Source organism: Electrona antarctica (genome assembly GCF_951216825.1).
Source record: "Electrona antarctica genome assembly, chromosome: 12".
In the NCBI taxonomy this organism is placed as follows: domain Eukaryota; kingdom Metazoa; phylum Chordata; class Actinopteri; order Myctophiformes; family Myctophidae; genus Electrona; species Electrona antarctica.
In genome coordinates this window covers 29,554,443-29,574,442 of record NC_136793.1, presented here as the reverse complement: position 1 = coordinate 29,574,442, position 20,000 = coordinate 29,554,443, and the positions used below count along the sequence as shown (strand labels likewise).

General features: G+C 42.8%; 1 protein-coding gene across 1 annotated transcript in view; it reads right to left on the bottom strand.

The window, feature by feature from the left end:
• The window catches only part of bmpr1ba (bone morphogenetic protein receptor, type IBa), a 119,755-nt gene that overhangs the window by 65,426 nt on the left and 34,329 nt on the right, over positions 1-20,000 (bottom strand). The window contains exons 2-3 of the mRNA XM_079517060.1: positions 15,905-15,949; positions 14,940-15,009 (exon numbers count right to left, since the gene is read on the bottom strand). The gene's annotated coding sequence lies outside the window, so the exon portion shown is untranslated. The remainder of the gene's footprint in view (positions 1-14,939; positions 15,010-15,904; positions 15,950-20,000) is intronic.

Sequence of the window (20,000 nt, the reverse complement as noted above, 5' to 3'; positions counted from 1 at the left end):
GATTTATGATGCAACCTTGCTCGTCTAACTAAAAGACAGCATGGCTTTCTTGCAACACTCTTGCAAGCTTTTCACATTTTGCATTAGAGTCTGCAAATCAAATGAACGCTCTGGAAATGAACTTGGAGAGTGTACAGGATGGATATTATTAAATGAGCATTTCTAAGTCATGATGAATCAATTCTACAGTTCGCTACATATTGATCATAAATTCACCTGAAAAACTAAATGTTTTAGTATAGCTAACCAAAAGCACAGAGTTTGAGTTCAACAGAAAATAAAGGAAGAACCATATCAAAGTTTAGTTGCCTCCTTAAGAGTGCAACTCTAGTCTAGCCTTTGAGTCACTAGTCAGAATAGTTTCAATTTCACTTTCGGACAAGAGGCATACATGCATACATACATACATACATACATACATGCATACATACAGGTATATATGACTGTACCAATAACGCACTTATACAAATCGCAGTAACGCTTTCTGAGCTTGAAGATGGTCTATTTTCTATGAATGTACATAGCCAGAACAGGGATGCTATGTACCACATGCGGTTAAGTCCAACTGAAACCTCATAATATGGTTTTTGTACGCTTCAAATTGCAATACATTAACATGTTTTCTCATTATGCTCTCTCAGTATTTTTGTCTTACAGTAGTGATACTGTAACAATACTGCCAGTCTGTTAACCAGTCCCAACATGGCCCATCTAATTGGAAGTGTATATTTGTACGTCTCTAAATGTTATGATGAATTGAAAATGGTGGACCCTGTTGTAAACAAGTGTAATGCTTTATCATGGTGTCGTCCACAGTAACAGTTTTTTTATTGGCAGGCAATCATGACTAGGTTGCTAGTCGCTACTACGCGATTGGCTGGCGCCGTTTCTGGTGGCGTTTCAGAGTATGGGTCAGACTCCCATTGGCTTAGGCAGCGTTTCAGAGTATGGGGTCAGACTCCCATTGGCTTAGGTGGCATTGATGACTAGCTCGCTCCATTGATAACTACAGTGGGTCGCTTACATTTCATGAGCTGTCATTAGTCAGGTTTCACCTGACAAAAAATACACAACATTTTCAAAAATAGCAGATGTACAAGCTCATAATACATCACAATTCGATGCATTGAGAGCTTTTAGATTGACATAGACAAAGTAACAACTTAAGCAAAGTAATTAAAAAGCAACATCAGTTAATTAGAAGTCACCTGTCATGCAAAGTCATATCAAGCATATAGCATAGGTTTAAACGTGTCACATCCTTCTTGGTGTGTGTGTGTGTGTGTGTGTGTGTGTGTGTGTGTGTGTGTGTGTGTGTGTGTGTGTGTGTGTGTGTGTGTGTGTGTGTGTGTGTGTGTGTGTGTGTGTGTGTGTGTGTGTGTGTGAGATATGTGTGATCATCATGTTTCATGGTATGGGTGGTCTTTCACATTCTTGCAGCTGCAACCAAACTACAGAGCTGTTAAACTAATGTGCATTTAGTCACTAGTGTCATAAAACTCCATAGGTGGTGTGTGTGTGTGTGTGTGTGTGTGTGCGTGCGTGCGTGCGTGAGTGCGTGCGCGCGTGCATGCGTGCGTGCGTGCGTGCGTGCGTGCGTGCGTGCGTGTGTGTGTGGTTGTGTGTGTGTGGTTACGTGTGTGTGCGTGTGTGTGTGTGTGTGTGTGTGTGTGTGTGTGTGTGTGTGTGTGTGTGTGTGTGTAGTCCAATATAGCCCAACCACCTGCTGATGTTGAAAGACAACAAAAGGTGCATTCTATTCCAGGTTTGTGGTTATCAGTGAACCCAAAATGTTTAGGCAGAAAAAAAAGAAAAAGAAATACTTCTCATTCTCATTCATCATTAATTGTGTGCATCATCTTCATGATATTGACAAGTGTCAATATCTACCCAAAATAAACTATAACAGATTGAGTATTTTATTTCAATCTCACACTTAGCTCACACTTCGTACGTACAACCAAGTGACTTGCATGTTAAATTGAATGCATGTTTCAAAAACAAAACGCTGGTTCTGTTTACACTAATCCATCTAATCCAGCTGTGAAAATGACACATCTGTTTTTTTAAATACTATGCTTAGACTGATCGTTTTCTACTAGACAGCTGCTCCATTTCCTGTCAACAGACGGCCCATTGAAATGTAGCCCTATAGACTTACAGTACATACTGTTAGAATGCAATTGAAAACTGTAGTTGTAAAGTAGTAACTTTTACATACATTTTATTCCAGAGCAGAAAGGTCAAGAGAAGGTGGTGGTGGTGCTTGTCGTTAAGTTCGTTAAGGAATTAACAGAAACAACGCAAGTCACAAGTCGGTCGGCGTAACTCAATCTGCTCATTACTCCTGACATGAGGGGGACAAAGAGACCCTTGAAGGATGGGTGTACATATGCGTGCGCTGTGCATGAATTTCCTTTCAGGTAAGGCTGCAACATTAACTGCATTACTGCTGAGGCCCGTACTGGAGGGTTGGGGATGGGAACCATCAACTACAACTATACGACCACAGTGAAGGGCAACATCCTGAGTGTTAATTGAACTCTTTAAATGTAAAAATGTACCAGTTCTCAAACTAAAGCTACAATCTGTTAGATTATGTCAGTTGTCTCATGTCTCCCAATGGAGAGAGGTAATTGCAATGATGATCAAACTACAAAGATTGCAGCATAGTGTCTAATTGGGTGTGCAGTCTGCTTCATATAACTTAATTGACATTAACAACCAGTTGACCAGTAGTTATCGTACCTGAAACCCACTGGTGATTTCAACATACCAGGCACGTTCACGCCACGGGTGGTGGAGCACCTGCCCTTTTGTCTCCCAAAGTGCCTTTTTCCAAAAAGGATTTTAAACGCCTATGGCCCTTATTCAGAATATTTGACATTGCGACCAAAGGTCGCAGTTAATTTCCATGCCACGTGACGCCTTTGGACGCCTCCCCTTTATGCCCATATGTTAACTATGAAATCTTGCGTTTTTTGTCACTCAAAATCCCCATACATTTTTGTCACTCAAAATCCCCATACATGGGGAAAGCCCCATATATTGTGCCCAGGTCTCGTGACATCACAATATGATATCATCATCCCCATACATGGGGAAAGCCAAAGTGCAGCTGCGCCTGGCAGCCGGAGCCGAAGCCCGAAAATTAAGGCCCGGCCCTACCTGGGCCCTCATCAAACCCTGTACATTCAAGACATTGCCACCCTTAGATCTCCATGGAGCTGACCTGTTCTGACATTCCATATGTTGATCTGACCTCATCACACCCTGTACACTCAAGACACGCTCCATATATGGCATGAGGGCTGGGGGCTTCTTGCCCTCAGGCGTCTTACTGGTAATTATATTATGAATAAAATGAGCTGGCTGCCATCAGTGAGGTAACGTGCCATCCTACCTTGTTATGCTTTAACACAGGCACTCAGCACGCACATACCTGTACAGTACATACATTGTTGCTTTTAAACTTCACTTTCTGTGAAGATTACACAAATGACATAGGTGTTAAATTAATTTGTGACCTTTTGTTAGCTTTGTACAGAGCTAATCGTCAGGCTAATTATGTCCCCCTATTTCCAATCAATATGCTAATTAAGTCAATTAAGTCAAATCTAAGACTACATTTTGAAAGTATATTTCTGCTTTGTCGTCAGAGGACACACACTCTCACTGCCTGGTTATGTCCAGGTTATGTCCACAAGGAGTGCCTCCTTGTGGCCACACATGATAACTGGGTACTTATCGCTCTCAGGCTAAACTGTTGGCTGCCTAACATTTCAAAAGGAAAAAAATAAGTCTGGGCGAATGCCTCAGGAAAAGTGGCATAGGAGCACTAACCAATAAGTCCAGAGGGGCGTCACTCCACAAATGGGTCCTTTCCCAGTGCTAGTTTGTTCCGCCCCTCTAGGCCCAGAAAAGCACAGGGCTCTTTCAGGCTAGGGGGCAATCAACACATTCAGAAGAACTGATGTGTAACTGAGGAGTAAGAGGATTTTGACTCTCACCACCGTGAACGTTCTGTGGGGATCAACATCAGTATGGTAGAAGACAATGGACAAAAGCAATAAGACAGAGGCACCTACAGTATGACGTGCATGTATCATATGCATGTGGACACACACGTGAAAGAGACACGATTTAGTTAGAGCCAACGTTTGCTTACACCAACATAGAATGAACATACTAAACATACCCCATGCACCTACAGTATGACATGCGTGCATGTGCACTCAGACAGAGAGAAGGAGAGGGACACGGTTTGACGTTACTGCATCAGACAGTGTACAGTTAGTATTATTATTAGGCTGTAGGGCATTCACTTCTAGTCATTTTTACTAGTTGACTAGTTGCCTAGTTTACTAGTCGACTAGTCGACTAGTTGTTTAACTACCTATTATGTAAAAAATAAATAAAAAAATATTTTGTACATTGAAAAACTGTGTACATGGTGACTATAACTATAATCTACCTGATCTTGAGGCCTACAAAATCGGGAAAAAAAAAAAAAAAAAAAACTTAAACCACGCCGGAGGCCCAGGCCTCCGGCGTGGTGGTCCGCAATGCCAGCGTGTTGCGGGTTCGAATCCCGATCCCGACGACCTTTGCTGCTGCGTGTCACTCATCACTCACCCATCTCTCTCCCCATTTCCTGACAGTCTACTATTATAAACGCCTCTTGCCATTATTTTATATATTTTATAGAGGGACAGACAGTAGGCTGACAGGAAATGGGGGAGAGAGATGGGAGAGTGACATGCAGTAAAGGCCGTCGGGATCGGGAGTCGAGCCCGCGGCACACTGCCAGACTCAGACTACCGGCCAAGGTGCCTGGACCGCTGAGCCACGGCCCAGGCCACCCAACAATACATCTTAAAAAAAATGAATGAGGCCCGAATAGCACTACGTTTTTATTGAGTCGAGATAGCTTATTCGGTAGATCGATTAGCAGAAAAAAAATGGAGTTGGTTGAACTCCATCAAGGTGCACAAACCAAAGCTGGAAACATTTGTTTCTGTACTGATAGGGATTGTATCTGTCTACTGTGAAAAGATCACACCTGTGTGAATTGAGGGGCGCTTTACCAACCCTTATCATCTTACATCATCGCGATATAACATAACATGCATATGGCAATTTGTGACAGACAAACCAAACATTAAACTCTGTTCATTGTTAATGGCATTTAATGTTTGTGTTAGTGACAAAACAAACAAAAAACTCTGTCCACTCCATTGTCAATGGCGTTTTTAATGTTTATCTAGACAAGACAAACATTAAACCTGGGGAACAATGGAAGTCACGATAACAGCCATTGGCCCACCGTCTACAATGTTTGGGAACATACTGTATTACATGAATGGACCTGCATGTCGCCTATGGACTCGCCTAAGCTCCTTGTTATAGGCCTTGAACACGCCTGTAGACAAAATCTTGAACAGAAATCTGAAAAACTAGCATTAAAATCACGTTGTGTTCTATGAGTTCCCACATATTTATAAAAAGCTTTTATCATCATGACTTGACTAACCATACTACTCTGTTGTCTTTTAAATGTCTATAACCACAGCTCAGTCCCATATTGTGTAAGAATCCTGCAGTCATCCCAGTATTGTATTCAATCTAGATTTTCTGCAATGGTTAACTGTTGGCTAAAAGTAGTGATGGGAGATTAATTGGCCGGTATCAGCCGATTCTAGTTGTTTTTTGATTAATCGACATCGGTCTGATTAACCTATCGGACCGATTAATTAATCAGTCCGATTTGTCTTTACAGATAAACAAGAGCAAAGTAACAGCTTGAACAGATCTACAAGCTCACAATATTAAATATAAGGTATTAAAGTTAAATCAATAAGATCATATCGACATCGGTAATATCAGTTCAGCAGCTCTGAGTACAGGCTGCTTCCTTCCGGCCTTCGCCTAAAGGTTCCAGGGGCAAAAAGTTATATAAAGGTATAAATTATCCTTCGTGCCTGTGTCTATCCAGGCCTTAAATGACGATAGGAGGAGGAGGTAACTTTGTCGCCGTTATGAATTTCCTTTGCTACACTGAAACCTTGAACTGTTTATTTTATTTCTATGTGTACCATGCTCTTTTTACTGTGTTTTATGTGATTCATGTGTCTTCCTGTTATGCCTTGTTGTAAACCAAATCGCCCTTCGGGGACAAACAAATAAATGAACCTGAACCTGAACCTGAACCTGAGTTATTGGCCATAACAGCAATTAATTATATCGCATATCGATATCGGCAAAAATGTCTCATTGCACATCCCTAGCTAAAAGATTAATTAAAATTAATTTAACAAACACATTTTCTTTTATTCACTCACAGGCTACATGTATAGCTTATACTCGGAGAGATGTATATTCATGATGTGACCTAGGCTATATTTTACATGCCCAAAGTAGTTTGGTATTACTTACAGTATCTTTCGACTTTAATTTACTATTAAGTAAATGCTTTTGCATTGTTTTCTTTCTATCCTTACTTCTCTTTAAATTGTATTATCTTCCTCTTCTCTCCCTTCGTCTGCACACAAAGACGTCTAGTCAGTCAGGTGTGTGGGGTTAAGCCTGAGAGAACACAAGGCATTCATTGGAACATTATTGGATATTCTAGAACATCGGCCCCTGACATTTAATAAACAGGTCTGCTCTTCTCATCTTAAATACCCAGCCTTCTCTCTCTCTCTACGTAGGAGTGTGTGTTTGCATGTGTGCGTATCAGTGCACAGCACAGTATCATATACTGGGACCAGACAGAGTCCTTGAACTCATAAAGCATGGCTTCACAGACGCGCACGAGTCAAGCACGCACGCACACAACAATTTCATGTGCCTACCTCGGACAATGCCACATTTGTCTGACAGCTGACCTCTGTATGATAAGAGATAAAACCATATTAGGTAGAACACACACACAATTATGTCTTTAGATGGTTATCACATTTACATAACGATTAGTGGGAGGTGAGACTCTGTCACGATCCGTCTGTGGTGTTCCTGGTAGCATTACAGCAATTACTGTCAAACACGCACGCATGCACACACACACACACACACACACACACACACACACACACACACACACACACACACACACACACACACACACACACACACACACACACACACACACACACACACACACACACACACACACACACACACACACACACACACACACACACACACACACACACACACACACACACACACACACACAGTCCACCCCAATTGCCCCTCCCCAGGGCAGAGAGAAATTAGCACCACCTGAAGCGGAACCCTGTCCATCACAAAGAGGCCCCTCAATGCCCTGCAGGTGTCCGTTAACATGCCTGAAGGCCCCTCCTGCTCTCCAGGTGGCCATTCATATGCCTGCAACAGGAGACATCAAAACAAAACACACCTCAGGGGGCTAACCTCACAACTAACAATGCCTGAATAAGAGTGCTGTTTCTAAAACTCTGGGCCAGGACCCAAAAAGGGTCAGGGGCCCATTTCTTGTAGGTCCCCAAACAACAAGAGTACTGGTAAGTAAGTTGCCTGTGCACGTGTGTAACGGTGTATGCCTGGTGTGTGTGTGTGTGCGCCTGTGCGTGCGTGGTGTGTGTGTAAAAATGCCAGCTGGCTCTCGTTTAAAAGGAGCTCAGTAAAAAGCCTATCTTTTATAATGAACCTCAATAAAGTTGCCAAATGGAGCAATCAATGACTCACTGAAGACCATCCGACAAGTAGGAAAATCCAGGCAAAGTAACAGGTTACCAGGCAATGAACAATGAATTTAGTTATGCATAACCTGACCCAGTTATGAGAACAATCATACAGAATATATTATATACCAGTAAATACTGTTAATTTTTCATAATGTGTAAAAATGTATACTTTCGGTTGCCTTTCTGATTTGCTAATTAACATTAGCAAATCAGTGATTTCCAAAACCACACTGTTGGCGAACCTTGACCATGACCAACACTTGACCATGAGAGAAAATAAGACAACTATACATGGGGAGAAAAACGACCAAAAAGACGGACGGATAAAACAGAAAAACAGATATTAGATACAGGAAGCAAACGCAAACAGCAGACACAGTAAGAGAAACAGATAAGCACAGATAAACTGCCCAAATATTAAATCACAAAATAATAACCGCACGCCGCACATACTACAGACAGACAGACAGAAATGCAGACAGACAGACAGACTTCTAGAATAAACATCAGAGTTCTCAGTGTCGCCCAGGAAGGAATTCTTTACTTTGATGTGAAGCCATGTGACCTCACGGCAGGCTGAGGAATTGAAACACCGTCCAAACAAACGTCAACACCACTAACACCCTCAAGGTCGGAGTCTGTGAGTTAGTGCTCCCATGAGCGTGTGTGTGACGGCGCACATGTTTGTGTGTGTGTGTGTGTGTGTGTGTGTGTGTGTGTGTGTGTGTGTGTGTGTGTGTGTGTGTGTGCGTGTATGCGTGTGTTTCACGTGAGTGAAGAAGGGGAGGGACGTGCACCCCAAACCACTGGTCTTGGCATGTCAGTTATGCGCCTTCAACGCTGGAAGGTGAAGATATATGAGAGAGATATACAACGACATTTTCATCCAGAGGTGCTTATCATCTCAGAAATATCGACATTCGTCAAGGCTTGCATGGACAGCACATACAGCAATTCTAACACTGCCCTGTTCCCTTTTTGGAAAAACCCCCCCTTCAGAATTTGCACGGATTGTGATCACCATCTATTGAAGACATGAGTTTTGTGTTAGGATGTAGCTCATTTAATTTCCACCCTGCCAAATCAGAAATGCACAAGGCCAAACTGACCTGTTTTTACGGATCACAAATATCCCTTTATATTAACCGTTACAAAACTTTTAATAGGTTTTAATAGGGCTTAAGTGGTAAATTCATCGTGTATTTTGGTAAGTTGGGGTCCCGGGGAGACAGCATCTCTTTTGGGACTGGAGCTGAAAAGGTTTGGCGGTATTAACCTCTACCCCTACTGATAGAGAATAGAGGGAGGATGGCAGTAGTGACCTCTGCAGTACTGATAGAGAATAGAGGGAGGATGGCAGTAGTGACCTCTGCAGTACTGATAGAGAATAGAGGGAGGATGGCAGTAGTGACCTCTGCAGTACTGATAGAGAATAGAGGGAGGATGGCAGTAGTGACCTCTGCAGTACTGATAGAGAATAGAGGGAGGATGGCAGTAGTGACCTCTGCAGTACTGATAGAGAATAGAGGGAGGATGGCAGTAGTGACCTCTGCAGTACTGATAGAGAATAGAGGGAGGATGGCAGTAGTGACCTCTGCAGTACTGATAGAGAATAGAGGGAGGATGGCAGTAGTGACCTCTGCAGTACTGATAGAGAATAGAGGGAGGATGGCAGTAGTGACCACTGCAGTACTGATAGAGAATAGAGGGAGGATGGCAGTAGTGACCTCTGCAGTACTGATAGAGAATAGAGGGAGGATGGCAGTAGTGACCTCTGCAGTACTGATAGAGAATAGAGGGAGGATGGCAGTAGTGACCTCTGCAGTACTGATAGAGAATAGAGGGAGGATGGCAGTAGTGACCTCTGCAGTACTGATAGAGAATAGAGGGAGGATGGCAGTAGTGACCACTGCAGTACTGATAGAGAATAGAGGGAGGATGGCAGTAGTGACCTCTGCAGTACTGATAGAGAATAGAGGGAGGATGGCAGTAGTGACCTCTGCAGTACTGATAGAGAATAGAGGGAGGATGGCAGTAGTGACCTCTGCAGTACTGATAGAGAATAGAGGGAGGATGGCAGTAGTGACCTCTGCAGTACTGATAGAGAATAGAGGGAGGATGGCAGTAGTGACCTCTGCAGTACTGATAGAGAATAGAGGGAGGATGGCTGCATGACGACTCATTTCACAATGTAGGCATTCAGCAGACGTATGCTGTTATCCAGAGCAGCAGACAATGTGCATTATTTGCAAGGTCAGAGGAAATGCCATGAACATTTGCTAATCAAAAACAGGTGGCCAATGAATTATAGCTCAAAGAACACAGGTTTGCTTAAAAGGACACTACCTGGCATAACAATCAAGCAACATACCAAAGTATCAAAGAGTCGAAGAGAGTGAAGAGCAGAGACAATTAGCAAGTAAGAGTCCTATTGTATAAAGCAAACAAGTCTCAAATCAGCATTCCAATTCAGATTATAGGATTCCTTCTGTTCTGTTCATGTTATACACAAAAACAAAGCAAAAATAGCAGATCTACATACCGTAATTTATTTTCCTATACAGTACAACCAGTACCTACTGAATCCCAATGAAGATTTCAGTGCTTCATTTTGGTATCTTGATCTTCGAAATACAATGCCTGAGCAACAGAAACACTGCTCACCCATGGGTTAACGGCACTACCTAGAATAGGTAGTGCCGTTAAATAGTTCATATTTTGTCAAAAGTAACGAGGAGGACAGTTGGGTAATCGGCTTGTCATTGTGACCAAAGCAGACCAGACTGATATGATCAACATCTTAACTGACTAACTGTGCTCGGGGAGCAATTAGGGGTTAGGAGTCTAGCTCAGGGACACACATCGACACATTGCTGGCCTGGAATCGAACCTGCGACATCCATGGCCTCTGGCTGCCCAGGCGGGCTCACTAAGCACTCAGCTACCTGGACACCCCAGTAGCTTGTATGCTTGAAACTATGTATTTAAAAAAATCTGTGCAGTTTGTTTTTCACTTTTGTTGTTCCTGTCAGCTGCCAGGCATTGGCCCACCACAGCTGAATGAACATAGGAGACACACCGCAGCACTTCGAATGCAAACCACTGGCTACCAGTAAACAGTGGTGTCTCATTGCATCAGATTATTTAGGAGTCTGTTCCAGTCCAAACAGGGATTAAAACAAAGCCTGCTGCTCCCTCTTTTAGATCACTAAGTACTTTCTGGTGCGGCTGCTGAAGGCAGCAAGGCTGCTGAAGGCTTCAGACAGCTGTGTGTAAATACATACTGTATGTTTGTGTATATGTGAATGTGAGTGTCTGTATGCATGTGCGTGCGTGCGCGCGTGCGTGCGTGCGTGCGTGCGTGCGTGCGTGCGTGCGTGCGTGCGTGCGTGCGTGCGTGCGTGCGTGCGTGCGTGCAGACTTGAGACTGACAAGTGAGTGTGAATGAGTGAAAGCAGAAAGAAAGAAACGAAGAGAAACGGGGAGGCAGTGAGAACAAGTGTTCTTGCAGAGAAACCATCATCATCCCAGCAGCTTGCTCACAGTGATGAGTGAGCAGCACTTCAGATCTATCAGATAAAACCTTGGCTGGAGCAAGTGAGTGGAACCCTACACTGCATTTACTGTGTATTCTGCACAGAACTCCTACACTGCATTTACTGTGTATTCTGCACAGAACACCTACACTGCATTTACTGTGTATTCTGCACAGAACCCAATAGAATGGTGCATTTATATAGTGCTTTTCCAAAGCACTTTACATAGATTGTGCATTATATTCACCCATTCACACACATTCATACACCAATTGACAGAGGAAACCAACCATGCAAGGCACCAACCGGAATATCGCAATTAGGGGGTTCAGCGTCTTGCTCAAGAACACTTCGACACTAACTTTCGGGGAGCCCGGGATCAAACTGGGAACCTCACGGTTGATATACGGCTGCTTTACCGGCCACTCTTGACTGTTAAAACATCTCTAGTGTCCGCATCAAACGGTTGAAAGAAAAACTACATTTTGGCAGAAAAACACAATTTGGGCTGCCAATTTCATATGGTCAATTGGAGGAAGACATATAAGACTTAATATAAATCAGCGTGTCTGGCCAGTGGCCACATTATCCTGCTCTGAAACAACCATATACAAAAATAAGAATCACACCCGTGTGAAGTGAGGGGCGCAATTATCATCGTACATCATCTCATTCCGGCCAATCAGAATTTGTGTCCTCACCTTCGTCTTCAATGTTTGTGTGACGCAATGTTTGTGTTTACACAAACACTCAAAATTGTCCATTCATTGTCAATGGCATTTAATGATTGTGTTAGCTCAAGATTTGGGTTACACACACATTACCCCTCATAAAGGTACAAGAAAACCTTGCCCTTGAGGACAAAAGTCCCAGTTCTCCCACCTCCCTGGGCATCTATAAATACATTCCCAGAGGCAATTGAAGTTATCAATCTCAATACTCCACGGTGCATTCATGGAGCAGTAAAGCCTAATTTATACTGTAGTTGAGCAGATCTACAAGCTCACAAGTACACGCATCATGGAACGTTGCACAACCAACTATAAATCAGGCAGTTTACTGGAATGAAATACTGTCAAACAGAATTCTAGGAGCTTAACTTGCTCTTTCGGTGTTGACTTGGGCCAACCACTCCAGCTAACTCCATCCCCATGCAGTGCCAATGGATTTGCTAGTTGCTGCATTCAGTGAAAACCTGTCACAATAAAGAGAACTCAGTGGAAATACACCTGGTATGTGATGTTTCTCCAGAGAAATAATAGAAATGGGAGCATTATTACGAAGAAAATACGTATTATGCACACTTTGGTTGGTATCTACAACAAATGCAAAACAACAGTCTTTGGAGAGAGATGTAATGGAAAAGCAAGTGGAGGCTTCCTTGTTCCACTCACAAGTTCATGACCTCACCAACAGTTACTTTACCTCTTCTCTTACACACACACACACACACACACACACACACACACACACACACACACACACACACACACACACACACACACACACACACACACACACACACACACACGCGCACACACACACACACACACACACACACACCTTTCACTCTGTCGTGAGGATCTTTGCATATTAGTGCCTTATCATGTTGAAAGATGCTATTGCCAGCACACCTGCGTGTGTGTGTGTGTGTGTGTGTGTGTGTGTGTGTGTGTGTGTGTGTGTGTGTGTGTGTGTGTGTGTGTGTGTGTGTGTGTGTGTGTGTGTGTGTGTGTGTGTGAGTGTGTGTGTGTGTGTGTGTGTGTGTGTGTGTGTGTGTGTGTGTGTGTGTGTGTTTGGGTGGGTTTACATTTATGCACACCTCTAACATTTGTGTGCTTAGGTGGGTGCGTGTGTTTGGGCACACTTGCATGCACGTATTTGAAAACACCATCTCTTGTTTCAGAGGTAATGGCCCTGCTGAAACATGTGTCTCCCGTTCAGCAGTTCCAGGCCGCTGATGTTTAATGCAGAAGCCATACAGTGTTCTCTGACTGAACAATGACAGCAGGGTACCATGCTGAGAGGACCTGACATCACGCACTGCGTGCACATGCACACACGGAATACTGACGGAATACTCAATTAATGTCAAAATGTCAATTAATGTTCTTTATCGATATGAAACGGTTACACTGAAAATCAACATTCAACACTGACCCGGTTGCTTGGCAACACCTCCATCACTCCCAGCACAAGGACGAGTGCTCGCGCACGCCATAGCGACCCATATAAAAGTAGAATCTTTGTTGGCTGTTTCCTCTGAAAAACTCGGCGCTGTCCGTGGTTTTGGCCAATCCATCCGAGGTTCAGATGTGATTTGTGATTTTATTATCGCATCGCTCCTGACATATTACCATTTCTGGCAAAATATAAACATCGTAAGGTAGCCTACTGCTAACACAAGCTGCTGCTTCTTCTCTCGCTCTGCGAGCTGGGAGACCCGGATGTAAATGGGTAGATATCCAGTATTTTCTGTGGCGGAAGGTAACTACCTAAAATCACCACTAGGTGGCAGTCAAAGGGTTTTAAAGAGGCATTAACATCTCCAAATACAGTCATATCACATCAGTGATAAACCATATGACCAATAGCCTGGATGTACAGAATAATATGCCCTCCACCAACAGGCAAGAACGAACCCAGTCAAATACTGTGTTAACTATTGTTAGTTAATTATACTACTTATACTACTACAAAATCTGTTCTTTTTTATTAACAATGTGGCTATTCAACAAAAAGTTTAAAGTCATTTTAAAGTACATGACAAAATTGTATTGAGTGATGCGATTCAATATCTATAAATGCACCAATATACAGTATGTATGTCTGTGTGTAATCCACGTAACTCGAGAACTGTTCCACAGCACAGCAGGGGGTGCAGTGCCCGGTGTCGGTCGGACCCACGGTTGTCCAGAACCGCCCCAAGAAGGCCTCTGCCTGGGCTCTGGACCGGGCCCCTGCCCAGCGTCCATATATGGAGCTGGCCTGTTCTGACCTCACAACACTCCATATTTGGGCATGCCTGACACAGAACTCCACAAGCTGGCTGCATATACTCTGGGTGGGGCATGCATTAGAGGCCCCACGGGCACCGTAGGGGGTGCAGTGGCCAGTGTCGAGACTATCGGACCAACGATTGTCCATAGCTGCCCCAAAAAGGCCTCCACACCCCCAGGGGGTGTACTCTGTATGCATTTACAACTTGCATCGCTCCAAGTAGGCCCTCCCCATGGGCACGTGGGGAGGGCAAGTGAAAAAGTGAAAATGTTTTGTCTCGTGTGAATGCAAAAGAGCAACACGTTTCTTGCAATCAAAGCAATGTGATTATTTTTCATCACGTCTTGTGCAAATGTACCTTTAGACATGGCAAGACAGAACTGAATCACATTGTGTCCCAAAACACAAACATGGGGTTCAGTTGAAGACATGGCATTTACTTCCTATTAATTTAAGTTCTCAATGCAGAATCAATAAAAAAGGAGAAAAGGTGGAGGGATAGTTGTTTTTTCTTATTTTCACATTCAATTGTTATTGTACGATTCCAAACAAAAGCCTCAAAGACTTTCTATTTGCCTTACAAGAAAGTATTTTGTTCATTTTATCTCAAGACATTGGTTGTTTATCACTGCTGACCTGCTCAGCTTCGCAGCTGGTAAAAAAAAACAGCACTTACCTAAATGAGAACTTGATCTGAGACTTTTACCTTCACCAATACACCCTGGCTGTACACCCCTCTACAGCACCTGTATATACACACAGGGACATTTCAATTAGAACAGACTAGAGAGTTCACAAAGACAAACATTATTAGCATTTGGGGTCATAAACACCAGCATGATTGATACTGGTATTCCTGTACTGGAAATTGGCCAGCCTGGATTTCGGTCACTCAAACAGTCTTGTGACTGAATACTGTTGTCTCCATGATTGTGTCTATACTGAGCTACATTGTATGGAATACAAGTCTGTGGGAGTTGAAATTCAAAGTATTCATTCTGATTTGATACCATATAAAAATAATTTTGGTGTAAATGATACGTAGCTTGCGGAGTTAGTTCAGTCAGATATACTCGAGGGGTTTCATGCTGTGCTCAAGGGCGCATACATATACTCAAGGGGTTAATATGCTGCATTACTATGTGGGCGTATTCAGTGTGTGCAAGACCCACATGTTATTCGCTGATGTGGCAGTCAGCTGACCATTGGGCGGGCTACTTAAGCTCACTAGACAGCATGCTCTTCCTGCCTTCCTTCTGCTCACGGTTCCTGGTTGTATGTGATGTTTGCTCCCACCACCACCCCAGCACCACCGGTGGGCTCTGTCTTTATGTCCCCATGGGGGAACATAAAGAGCAGGGCATCTCCCTGCTCTTAATGTTTAATGATGGTGTTTGATTGTGCCGAGCAGGAAGAAAATGCAGCAGAGCCGAACGCCAAGATAATATATTATATGCACACTTGTATTCTCATTCTATAATAAATATTGTTTAAATCTATTCGTGAGTTGTCTGACTGAACTTAAATGAAAGGCATTGTACCAGACAAAAGTAAAAGTAAGTTGTATCATTATTTCCAAACTATTCCTTGCTTATGAGATATAGGCCTACAGGTGTTGGGAGCCAGGGATTACACACTTACATATTATATCTCATGATTGGAGGGTCAGGCCATGCTGACTCCCACCTGCAGAGTTGGAAAATTAAACCAGAGTAAAAAAGTCTTTATATAAACATGACAAATCTGGGTGGGTCTATTTCTCCATCTCTAAGAAAACACAGCCTCCAAAACACTGTAACTCACAGAGGATTCATTTTACACAACATTTCATTTTATTACCACCCTATAAACCACTCCAGCCTTTACTGTGTTTGTGTGTGAGAGCGAAAGAGAGAAAGAGGATATATATGTGTGTGTGTGTGTGTGTGTGTGTGTGTGTGAGTGCGTGCGTGCGTGCGTGCGTGCGTGCGTGCGTGCGTGCGTGCGTGCGTGCGTGCGTGCGTGCGTGCTACCATGTACTGTGTGCACATGTATCCCCTGTAGTAAGAACCACCATTAGACAAAGAGGTCGATTCATATTGGGTGTTAAGAAGAACAAATTGTCTATAAATCAAAGCCCTTAAAGATTTCTCTCAAACCACAATGGTGGAAAAATAAATCCAAATGGTGACATTTACTCAACCAAAGGTGCCATTCAATGCCTGAAAAAGCAAATTACATGCATTTTTCATGACTGCTATAGCCCAAACGATACAGAATAACAACGTAAGCAGTTCAAATGTAATGCAATAAAATTAAATAAAAGGAACAAACAAGACTTGTGCAATCCTAAAGAAGAATTCTTTCAATATTCAAAGATGTGAGCTAGCAACTGCATCACCCAGAATACACACCATTAGTGATAAATTGGAGTAAAAGTACTCACATTTTCCAAAAGTTGTCAAGCTTTTTTCCAAAATAGCAGATCTACAAGCTCACAACGCATGACATTGTAGATCAGCATTTTAGCTATGTGTGTGGGTGGGTGGCTGGGTGGGTCTGAGCACGAAAACAGCATGGCTGTTTTTCACCACCTGTGCGCAACCTAACACACACACAAACACACACGCACATATTAACTGTATATATGGTGATTTCGGGTGTGCCCACACGGGTGTGTGTGCGGGTGTGTGTGCGGGTATGCGGGTGTGCATTAGCCTGGCTAATAAGCCAGACTGAAATCACACTGTCGTCCGCCGGTAGGCGGACGACAGAATTGGAAGAATTGGAAGAATTACAATGCACGCATATGTCTATTTTGGAAACCTATTTTTAAAGTTGAAGGGTTTAATCTGAGTTTTTTACTTTGGTACTCTAAGTACAAATTTGAATACTTTTGTACATTTCACTCTCCCTGACTTTCTCTGTCCCGCTCTCTCACAAGACAACACTTCGGAAACTAGCTCTCTCTCTGACTGAAAAAGTCCAACCAGAAAGCTCTCCCCATCTCCCTGTTCTCTCTCTCCCCAACTAGTCTGGCAGTCACAGTTTTAATATTTGAATCGGGTGACCGACCCATGCAGATGCCTCAGCACCACCACTGGCACAATACACACTAGAGTCTAGACAACCAACTTTTGAAGCGGATAAGACAGCCTGACCACCTGATGCTAGCTCGATGTGTGAGATATTTAATACAGCAACGACCCCAGGCTTTCCTTGACTACATTGTCTCCTTGTCTATAAGATAGCAGTGACCTCCACCCTCACTATAGTCTATAGCAGTAGCAAGGATCAAACCACAGTCTCTTTATAATATTCTATCTAATTTAGATGACTTAGACTTTATTCTATGAAAAAGGCTACAATTCTAAACCGACCAAAATGTGTCAACTATACAGTATAACTATATAATTTACATAGTATGTGCCTTACTATAGGCAACTTAGCTGAGCTGGATACAACAGTAAAACTCAGTGAAAGTCAGGCCAAAATCCCACCTTGATGTCTGGTGTGAGCTACAGTATGCAGGAAGCAGAAATGCCACTTTGGGTGTCAGTTTACAGTGCAGCCTACAGGTATCAAAAGTAGGCGTGTCGCGGTGAGAGCCAGGCGGCGTGCCAGACAGCGGGTTGTTTCTAAAAGGATCAGTCAAGCAGATTATCGTGTAAATCCCTTCTTTCAGTGGGTTTCTACAATCTGTCATCTCCCTTTCTGCTTTACAATGGGCTTGTGATAACACCGACAGGTAGTCTTGATTGAGAACAAAAATAGCCTACAGTACAAACACATGAGTGTGTACGTGTGCACACACACACAGGTGAAATGCACAACCAGATACACACTTGTATTTACACTCACCACCACATTAGCGTAATGGGTAGCATTGTGTCCCTGCCACTGGGACTGTGTCCCTATCGACCTGAACTGCTCCTATCAGTGCTTTAAATGGGTGAGGTACTGTATTATGGTTGGTGACTCGTGTAGTGTCCTGAATGTGATGCCCAATTCATACTGCCCTATGAAAACAGCAGATCTACAAACTCGCTGCGCGTTGGTGCGGACGTACGACAAATACCAAGGCCCTAGTCTCTATCCTGATTGGATGCTGGCTATGCCACCTAGCCAAAAAAAACGAAACCTAAGGTTTTTTGACCCCCAGGGGTTAACTGAGGACAGGGAGGAACTCCTTATATGGTCAGCACACTCTATAGTAGGGAGGATTATCATAACAAAACAAAAAAAGATGTGATTTTTGAATTAAGTGAAATCACTGAATATACCTTTATATAGAAGAAATGCTGGCATCTCCAGATTCCAAATGACTCAAATCGTCGTGGCGACAGAAAACATTAATCCACGAGTTCTTATTTATTGGTCTCATTATGAAAACACATGTTTCAATGGCCCACAGGTTGAGAACCACTGGTCTAGGACTCGGCATTGAGGGAAAGATGTGAACTTTGCCCTCTGTGAGCTGTGCATATGGGCCACTGCTGTATAATGCACTTACGGTACAGCATCTACAACCACCATATGCAGTTGTTCTCTGTTGTTTAGAGAAAGCAGATGTGACAAAGAAGATGATGTAACCTGATTAATGTCAGGTTTTCATACCATACAAAACTACATTTTTGGCAGTCACACAAAGTACAATAGATGAGAATGCAAACAAACACATGCAAACACAGTGCGAACAGAAGGAATCTGCTCTGTATGATAATTAATAACTTGTAACAATAACTGTATAAAGTCAAGGCTCTAAACTTTAGAGCCTTGACTTTATACAGTTTAGAGTCTAAAGTAATGTTGATGTTCATTTGTCTTCTCAGAGTGGACGTCAATCATCAAGGTTGTATGGTTGGAGTATTATGCATGTTCATGTAACTGTGTGAGGGGCATAATGGCCAGTAATCCAACCTGACGGTGTGCCGTGGCTTTGTCGCATGTCTTCCCCCCATCTCTCTCCCCCCTTTCCTGTCAACTTACTGTACCCTATCAAATACAGGCAAAAAGCCCCAAAAAATATCTTAAAAAAACAAAAAGACTGTGAGGGGCACTGGACAGATTCATCTGGTTTACAGGCTAGTGAGAGGGTAAAACTGGTCTAAAGCTACACTAGTATATAAGCACTAGTATATAAATACACTAGCATATAAATACACTAGTATATAAATTCACTAGTAGTCCCTGAGGGACTTTGGTCCATATATGGTTTAAGTGTTTGTTTGTTTTTACTTTTATGCACGTCAAAAACTGCCACAAAAACATGGTTGCAGCACAAGAAAGGAGCACATGCCAGGTGCACCATACAGTTGGGTGCCACCGATATTGTCCCTTATCATTTGACCCATTTAGGCCTGACCTCAAAATCCTTCTAAATCCTCCAGTTTTCTGAAATAAATATTTTCACGATTTTTCAAAAATAGCAGACCTACAAGCTCGTAGATCTGCTATTTTTCAATAGCTAAATTATAACATAATGTTTAAAACACCAAAAGGGGTTCCCGCCCAAAATGGGTTAACTGTCCTTTTGCGCAGATCACGCAAAACTCAGCAAAAAGAAAAGGACAATATCGATGGCCTCCAACTGTATACATACTAAACTATACAGTTGAGTATACTGTGCTCACGTCCCTCTTAAAACATATCCAACCATCCTTTATATAATCAAATGAAACACAAATGCCCCACAAGAAAACTTAAACTATTAAATCCTAGAAAATATTTAAAAGAAAACACATGGTCAAATGAATTA